We start from the raw sequence: 9,555 nt of genomic DNA, 5'->3' as shown, positions 1-9,555 counted from the left end.
CAATCAATCTCCATGCTTGCCTGGCTAGTAGCGCTTGATTGAAGAGTCGAAAGTCCCTAAACCCAAGACCGCCAAGGGACTTCGGCCTTGTCATTTTATCCCAAGCGTACCAGTGTGTTTTGCATTTACCTTTCTCAGCACCCCAATAGTAGTTACGTACCATCCGGTTTAGATCATCACAGACCGCTAAAGGGAGCTTAAAAACACTCATTAAGTAAGTAGGAATGGATTGTGCAATTGACCTAATGAGCTCTTCTTTTCCAGCTTGTGTAGGATGGCCATCAAAAGCAAATAATCTCTTGGTGAGCTTGACCTGGAGGTTCTGAAATTTCCCTTTTGTCATCCTTCCATCAGGGGTGGGTAGCCCCAAATATTTCTCCTCAAAGCCAAATGAAGTTACCTGCAACACATCTTTTACAGAAGTAACCATGTCTTGCTGACATGCATCACCAAACAGCAAAGAGCACTTTGCTTGATTTATAAGTTGTCCCGTGGCCTTTCCATATACCTCCAAAATATGGTTAACATAATTAGCTTGCTGAAGTGTGGCTTTAAAGAATAGCAAAGTATCATCCGCAAACAGCAAGTGGGATATACCAGGGGCGCTTCTTGTAATTCTCAGAGGAGAGATATGTTCTTCCACAATGCCTTTACCAATTAGTGCAGAGAGACCATCAGCCACAAAAAGAAACAGATAAGAGGACAATGGATCACCTTGCCGAAGACCACGCGACGGTGCAAAAGATTCCAAGATGGCTCCATTAAATTTCACGGAATACCTCACCGAAGTTACACAAGTCATGATCCAATTAACCCACCGGTGAGCAAAACCAAGCTTTTCCATCGTTTGCCTAAGATAAACCCAGTTCACTCTATCATATGCCTTTGAAAGGTCTAGCTTATAAGCACAGAAACTTTTTGTTGGGTCCTTCTCTTGCTTGATGTGATGGATACATTCAAACGCCACTTGTGCATTGTCGGTAATCATTCGTCCCGGGATAAAAGCACTCTGTGATGGTGAAATAATATCATCAAGAACTGGGCGGCGTCTATTAACAAGACATTTGGACACTACCTTATAGATAACATTACAAAGGCTAATAGGGCGGAAATCTGTAATTTTAATTGGATTTTGAATTTTTGGGATCATCACAATCACTGTATCATTAATATCAGGAGGCATATTTTCAGTACGGAAGAATTCCTTTACGGATGCAATAACTCCATCCCGCAGAGTTGTCCAATTTCTTTGAAAAAACCTGGCTGGAAACCCATCTGGCCCCAGGGCCTTTAATGGTCCAATTTGGAATAGAGCATCAGCGATTTCCTTGTCTGTAAAGTCAGCGCACAGGAGATCATTTGTATTTGCCGTAACAACGGGATTAATTAACCCAACAACCGGAGAAGCATCAAGTGTTATGTCTGCCTCAAACAGATTCTGGAAGTAGGATGTGGCCGCCCCTCCCATCTCCTTCTGGGTAGTGAACAAATTCCCTTGAGCATCCTCCAATTTTTTAATCATGTTCTTTCTTGCACGCCACACTGATTTTGCATGAAAAAACTTCGTGTTTCTATCGCCATCTTTCAACCAGGTAATACGAGAGCGTTGCATCCACATGAGCTCTTCTCGATATAAAAGCTCATTCATTCTGTCCATCACACTTCGTATTTCCATTCTATCTGCATTCATTGACATGAGCTACTCCAGCTGAGTTCGATATTTTTCTATCTCGCGTGTGACACTACCAAATTTTGACTTACTCCACTCGCACAGCCTGCGCATAGTACCTCTGAGAGCTGCATGTACATCACCAAGCGAGTTTTTCGTGCCAGCATCAGCCCATGCTTTCGCTGTTACTTCTTGCAAAGCCGGTTCTCTTTCCCACATAACCTCGTACCTCCTTATACGTGATTTAGTGGGCTGGTCATTATGTACGTCACAACAAATATGAATTGGGACATGATCTGAACATGGGGATATGAGGTGCTTGACAGAAGTGTTATCAAACATATTTCTCCAAGCATGATTTGCAACTGCCCTGTCCAGCCGAACTTTAACATTGGCACTACCGGCCCTCATGTTATCATATGTGTGCGGGATGCCAATAAAACCCAAGTCAACCAACTCGCATACCTCCAAGACATCTTGAAGAGCTTGCATTTGTGCTACTGACCTGGCAGTTGCCGAGAAGTGCTCGAAATCCCACATGCACTCGTTAAAGTCTCCCACAACAATCCAAGGTAAATCTGATTGCACACTTAGATTTTGTAAAAGAGACCACATATTGTGCCTGTTCTCCACTCTTGGTTCCCCATACACGCATGTAAGACGCAACGCTGGTTCATCCGGCCCCAATTTAACTTGAGCGTCAATACATCGTTGGTTTGAGAAGACTACTTCCACTGAGAGAGATTCATGCCAGTAGAGTGACAAACCACCACTATTTCCTTCACTACCAACACCATGAAATCCTTTGAGGCCTAACCTTGCTCGATACCGCTTCATCCGGGACTTGGGTTGGCGGGTCTCGCACAAGAAGACCAAAGTAGGGGAAAGCGACTGAACAAGAGTCGCCAGATCACGAACTGTCCGGGAGTTTCCCGCCCCCCGGCAGTTCCAACTTAGGAGATTCATTTGTCCTGGCGGCGTTCCTGATTGGAACCCGCCGTTGTTGTCAAGTATTTTGTATTGAGTGTGCTCTGCTCAGTTCTCGTTCGCTTCGGATCCTGCTCGTCGGATGGACTAGGTGACACAACCTGACCAGAATTAGTTAGTAACAACTGACCCTTTGAAATTGTGGCAAGAGGAGGTGTATCAGGAGCTGAGTGAGCAGCCAAAGCACGTTTTCTATTAGACTCTGAATCTGCAGCATCATCCTCCACCGCTGCTCCCTTACTCGGGTCTATTTCCATGCTTTTATTTTCCTGAACCTCGATTATAGTCACACCATCTGTAGCGGGTGCTCGTGTGTCAAGCCCACGACCACCTGAGCCACCTGAACCCCATGTAGCACGGAGTTCTCTGAAAATCATTGTTGATGGATGGTGAACACCGTCACCATGTTCTGTGTATAAGTGTCCAATCATCCCACAGACTGCACACCAATCCGGTAACCACTCATATTTCACCTTGAAGATCTGCCTTTTCTGCCGTTTTACAACCGAAACATGGTTCTTGAGCTTTTTCCTGACATCCAGTGTGATCCTAACCCGGTAATAATTTCTTGCTATGTCCCGGCCTCTATTATCAAGGGAATAAAATTCCCCAACCTTGCCTGCAAGGGATTTAACTAAAGGCTCATAACCATCAGGAAGGTCATGTATTTGTATCCAGATTCTAAAGTTGTGAAGATCAATGGACGATGGCTTTGAGAAGCCATCGTAGGGGGCTAGCAGAACAGGGTTGCCTCGAAAAGTCCAAGGCCCCCCCTCCATCACTTTATCCCAATCACAAGGCAATAGAATTGCATGGTATAAAGATTATCACCCAATGATCTGAATTTGACTTGTTGCGCCAGATCCCATGCGTTGCGCATGTTTTTGTAGAACCAGAAGTCCCCAAATTCCTTCGTAGTGTGAACCCTGCCAATAGCTAGCCAGCGGACAGAATCCTTGTTCAGCTCCGGGAATTCATCCTCGATGACAATATCATCCAGATCCTCGTCTTCTATTCCCAACTCTTGCATCATACCCACGAGATCATCATCTGCCGCCATGGACCCAACTTTCTTCTCAGCCGTGGAAAACCCAAGACCAGGAGGTATGAATTTTGATTGTTTTTTCCAAAAAAATCAGCCTCAATGGAGGCCGAGCTCCAAAGTGCCGTTCTCAAGTTACTCCCCACAATGACTAGCCTTACTCATCATTTGGTGAAGTCAAAAAAATGTTGTATAATAGATTATCTCTCATTGCTATTTTCAGCAATTATTGTTTGCATAGTATAAAATTGTAGGACGGTTAAATGTAAACTAGAATAGTGTGAATGGATCAAGACATCTATGTACAATGGAGTCACTTCCCCCCACGCAAAAAAAAAACTTATGCTGATTCTGACTTGAGTATCCTTGAATTGAAAAACTCGTTGAACGCCCAATTATCTTGAATGTAATATGTGACGCCTCAAGGCCGGAGCTTCAGACGCCTTTCATGTTTTCCGGGGTTCATCTTGTGAGTTGTTGGTTTGTTGCATTCATCATTGCATCATGTCATCATGTCATCTTCTCATAAATCTTTTGCATCTCATCTAAATAAATGGCATGGATCTTTGATCCATTTAAATCGAGGGAATTCACATGGTGACTTCTCTTTATAACATATCCTCCCGATATTAGGGAGCTATATTAAATATTCCATTTTCAGAATCACCCATGAACACACTTGCAAATAATCACATGTCTTTTCAGCTTCGAGTTTGCTCCTCAAACTTCGCCCATAAATTTTTTTATCTTTTTCCGGAGCTCCACCAAAAATCCAAACATTTTTGGACCTTCCTAACCCTTACTTCCTATTCAAACCATTTGATTTTAAATCAAAGGAGTTTGAATTTAAAACTTTCAAAAATGCCCACTCCATTTTTCTTGGAACATGCGCATTTTTGCGAGTCCGTGAAAATTATCCCCATGCCCAGATTCCATCCCTAACTTCTCTTTCTTTTCTTTCTCTTTTTCTGTTTTGTTTTTAAATGGAAAAAGAGAATTTAGAGAGAGAGAGAGGGAGAGAAAACCTGCAGCCCAGTCGGCCTCAGAGCCCAGACAGGCAGGCCCATCTGCGCCTAGGCGCCTCCCTCTCCACTGTTCCTCCCTAGGCCAACTCCCGCACCGGGCCACCTCCTCCTTAACCTAGCGCCAGGGAGCTTCTCCCCTCGCGCCGCCACAGGGAGAGCGCCGCCCGATCCCATCGCTCGTACCCTCGTCTCTCCCTCACCTTCTTCCTCGCGCTGCACCCACAGGAGCCAAGCATGTGTGTCCTTTCTCCTCCGCAGCATGAAGCCCTGCGCAGCCGCGCGCCCCTGCCATCCCCACTGCCGTCGCCTCCCTCTGCTCTACCCCGCCCCGCGCCTCCTCCATGGCCTTCCTTCCTTGCCTCCATGGACGCAAGGGCCGAGCTCGCCGCCCTGCCGCATCGCCAGGGACGCCGGGCACCACAGCCTGCTGGGCCTCCCCTGCATCGTCCTCGCCGGACCTGCTCCGCCCTCCGCCCTCTCCCTTCTCGCAGGTCCTCCGCTGCTGCAGCACCATCACCATCTTGCCAGCCGGCGACCTCAAGCATGTCCGTGCCGCCTATTTCCAGACTCGTCCGACCTCGCGCGCCCCTGCCGGCCTCGCCGGATTTCGTCAAGTTCAGCACCGCATCGCGCCTGCTTCGCAGCGAGTCTCCCCTCGCGTTGACCTCCTGCCTCTGCCCTCGTTCAAGGAGATGACGACGGGCATCCTGTGCCGTTCCCGACCCTGCCAAGCTCTGCCTCGTCCGCAACAACAACCAGAGCACCAAGCGGCCACCGCACACCTCTAGCGAAGTGCCTGCTTCGCCTACCGGCCGTCCCCCCTGCTCAAGCCAACAAAGAAACCGCAGCTACCGTTTTCTGTGGATTCGCCAAGTACCTCTACTGACGACACAGAACCTTGTACGACCACCATCCAAGGCAAGAGATCGACAAGTACCACAACATCGAATGCACGATTACCGTCGACCCTCAAGACCAAGTACCCCTTCGGATACGCCAAGTTCGACAATACTGCAAGACCTGGAACGCCAATACTGCCTTCGTGGATTTGTTCGGAGTACCACGACGCCCGGAGCCCTCGGATTCGTCAAGTTCCCACAACGACTTAAGTGTACCCCTCCGGTTCGCCAAGTTCGGCTACCGTCGATACCTTGAACAACTACTTCCACTATGCCGCCGTGTACCACTACCGTCGACCCGCAAAGACCCCGTGGACGTCAAGTGCCGTGTCGTTGACCCCGAACCTCTACGAAAACATGTACGACTACTTCCGTGGCCGAAGACCCGTGTACAGCTACCGTCGCCGAAGGCCGTCGAGTGAACGTCTACTTCCTCTACTTGGCACCGAACGAGAACCGTCCCGTTTACACACTTCGAATGTATAACCTCGAGACGACGTCCGTGAACGAATGCTTGCGATGTTTGAGATGCTCGTGTTTTGCACCCTGTTCAAATTGTCACTCGTTTCCTTGTCGCCAACTCGTGGGACACCCGGAATCCGGGAGCGCCCCACCATCTTTTACACGCATCCGCACACTTCCCCTTTGCATCGGTATCTCAATCAAGTACCGGAACCAGAACGTTGTCGTGGCTGTTGGGGAACGTAGTAATTTCAAAAATTTCCTACGCACACGCAAGATCATGGTGATGCATAGCAACGAGAGGGGGAGTATGATCTACATACCTAGTAGATCGACAACGGAAGCGTTTGGTTGATGTAGTCGTACGTCTCCACGATCCGACCGATCAAGCACCGAAACTACGACACCTCCGAGTTCTAGCACACGTTCAGCTCGATGACGATCCCCGGACTCCGATCCAGCAAAGTGTCGGGGAAGAGTTCTGTCAGCACGACGGCGTGGTGACAATCTTGACGTACTACTGCTGCAGGGCTTCGCCTAAGCACCGCTGCAATATTATCGAGGACTATGGTGGCTGGGGGCGCCGCACACGGCTAAGGAATAGATCACGTGGATCAACTTGTGTTCATGGGGTGCCCCTTGCCTCAGTATATAAAGGATGGAGGAGGAGGAGGCCGGCCAAGGCTAGGTGCGGCCAGGATGTGGAGTCCTACTAGGACTCCAAGTCCTAGTAGGAGTCCACCAAGAGGGGAGGAAGGGAGAAGGAAGTGGAGGAGAAGGAGAGGTGGCCGGCCCCCTTTTCCCTAGTCCAATTAGGACTAGAGGGGAGGGGGGCGCAGCAGCCCCTTGGCCCTTTCTCCTCTTCCCACTAAAGCCCATCAAGGCCCATTGCTTCTCCCGTAACTACCCGGTACTCCAAAAAATGCCCGAATCACTCGGAACCTTTCCGATGTCCGAATATAGTCGTCCAATATATCGATCTTTACGTCTCGACCATTTTGAGACTCCTCGTCATGTCCACGATCTCATCCGGGACTCCGAACTCCTTCGGTACATCAAAACTCATAAACTCATAATATAACTGTCATCGAAACCTTAAGCGTGCGGACCCTACGGGTTCGAGAACAATGTAGACATGACCGAGACACGTCTCCGGTCAATAACCAATAGCGGGACCTGGATGCCCATATTGCCTCCTACATATTCTACGAAGATCTTTATCGGTCAGACCGCATAACAACATACGTTGTTCCCTTTGTCATCGGTATGTTACTTGCCCGAGATTCGATCGTCGGTATCTCAATACCTAGTTCAATCTCATTACCGGCAAGTCTCTTTACTCGTTCCGTAATACATCATCTCACAACTAACCTATTAGTTGTAATGCTTGCAAGGCTTATGTGATGTGCATTACCGAGAGGGCCCAGAGATACCTCTCCGACAATCGGAGTGACAAAACCTAATCTCGAAATACGCCAACCCAACATGTACCTTTGGAGACACCTGTAGTACTCCTTTATAATCACCCAGTTACGTTGTGACGTTTGGTATCACCCAAAGTGTTCCTCAGATAAACGGGAGTTGCATAATCTCATAGTTATAGGAACATGTATAAGTCATGAAGAAAGCAATAGCAACATACTAAACGATCGGGTGCTAAGCTAATGGAATGGGTCATGTCAATCAGATCATTCACTTAATGATGTGATCCCGTTAATCAAATAACAACTCCTTGTTTATGGTTAGGAAACATAACCATCTTTGATTAACGAGCTAGTCAAGTAGAGGCATACTAGTGACACTCCTTTTGTCTATGTATTCACACATGTATTATGTTTCCGGTTAATACAATTCTAGCATGGATAATAAACATTTATCATGATATAAGGAAATAAATAATAACTTTATTATTGCCTCTAGGGCATATTTTCTTCAGTCTCCCACTTGCACTAGAGTCAATAATCTAGTTCACATCGCCATGTGATTTAACAGCAATAGTTCACATCACCATGTGATTTGCACCCATAGTCCACATCGATATGTGACCAACACCCAAAGGGTTTACTAGAGTCAATAATCTAGTTCACATCGTTTATGTGATTAACACCCAAAGAGTACTAAGGTGTGATCATGTTTTGCTTGTGAGATAATATTAGTCAACGGGTCTGTCACATACAGATCCGTAAGTATTTTGCGAATTCTATGTCTATAATGCCCTGCATGGACCTACTCTAGCTAATTGCTCCCACTTTCAATATGTATCTAGATTGAGACTTAGAGTCATCCAGATTTGTGTCAAAACTTGCATCGACGTAACCTTTTACGACGAACCTTTTTGTCATGTCCATAATCGAGAAACATATCCTTATTTCACTAAGGATAATTCTGACCGTTGTCCAGTGATCTACTCCTAGATCACTATCGTACTCCCTTGCTTAATCAGTGCAGGGTATACAATAGATCTGGTATACAGCATGACATACTTTATAGAACCTATGGCCAAGGCATAGGGAATGACTTTCATTCTCTTTCTATCTTCTGCCGTGGTCGGGCTTTGAGTCTTACTCAACTTTACACCTTGTAATACAGGCAAGAACTCTTTCTTTGACTGCTCCATTTTGAACTACTTCAAAATCTTGTCAAGGTATGTACTCATTGAAAAAACTTATCAAGCGTCTTGATCTATCTCTATAGATCTTGGAGCTCAATATGTAAGCAGCTTCACCGAAGTCTTTCTTTGAAAAACTCCTTTCAAACACTCCTTTATGCTTTACAGAATAATTCTACATTATTTCCGATCAACAATATGTCATTCACATATACTTATTAGAAATGTTGTAGTGCTCCCACTCACTTTCTTGCAAATACAGGCTTCACCGTAAGTCTGTATAAAACTATATGCTTTGATCAACTCATCAAAACGTATATTCCAACTCCGAGATGCTTGCACCAGTCCACAGATGGATCGCTGGAGCTTGCACATTTTGTTAGCACCTTTCGGATTGACAAAACCTTTTGGTTGCATCATATACAACTCTTCTTTAATAAATCCATTAAGGAATGCAGTTTTGTTTATCCATTTGCCAGATTTCATAAAATGCGACAATTACTAACATGATTCGGACAAACTCAAGCATAGATACGAGTGAGAAGCTCTCATCGTAGTCAACACTTTGAACTTGTCGAAAACCTTTCTGTGACAATTCTAGCTTTGTAGATAGTAACACTACTATCAGCATCCGTCTTCCTTCCTCTTGAAGATCCATTTATTCTCAATTGCTTGTCGATCATCGGGCAAGTCAACCAAAGTCCAAACTTTGTTCTCATATATGGATCATATCTCAGATTTCATGGCCTCAAACCATTTCGCGGAATCTGGGCTCATCATCGCTTCCTCATAGTTCGCAAGTTCGTCATGGTCTAGTAACATGACTTCCAGAACAGGATTACCGTAGCACTCTGGTGCGGATC

This window comes from Triticum aestivum, chromosome 6A (genome assembly GCF_018294505.1).
Source record: "Triticum aestivum cultivar Chinese Spring chromosome 6A, IWGSC CS RefSeq v2.1, whole genome shotgun sequence".
NCBI lineage: Eukaryota > Viridiplantae > Streptophyta > Magnoliopsida > Poales > Poaceae > Triticum > Triticum aestivum.
Note: the sequence above shows the minus strand (reverse complement) of the source record.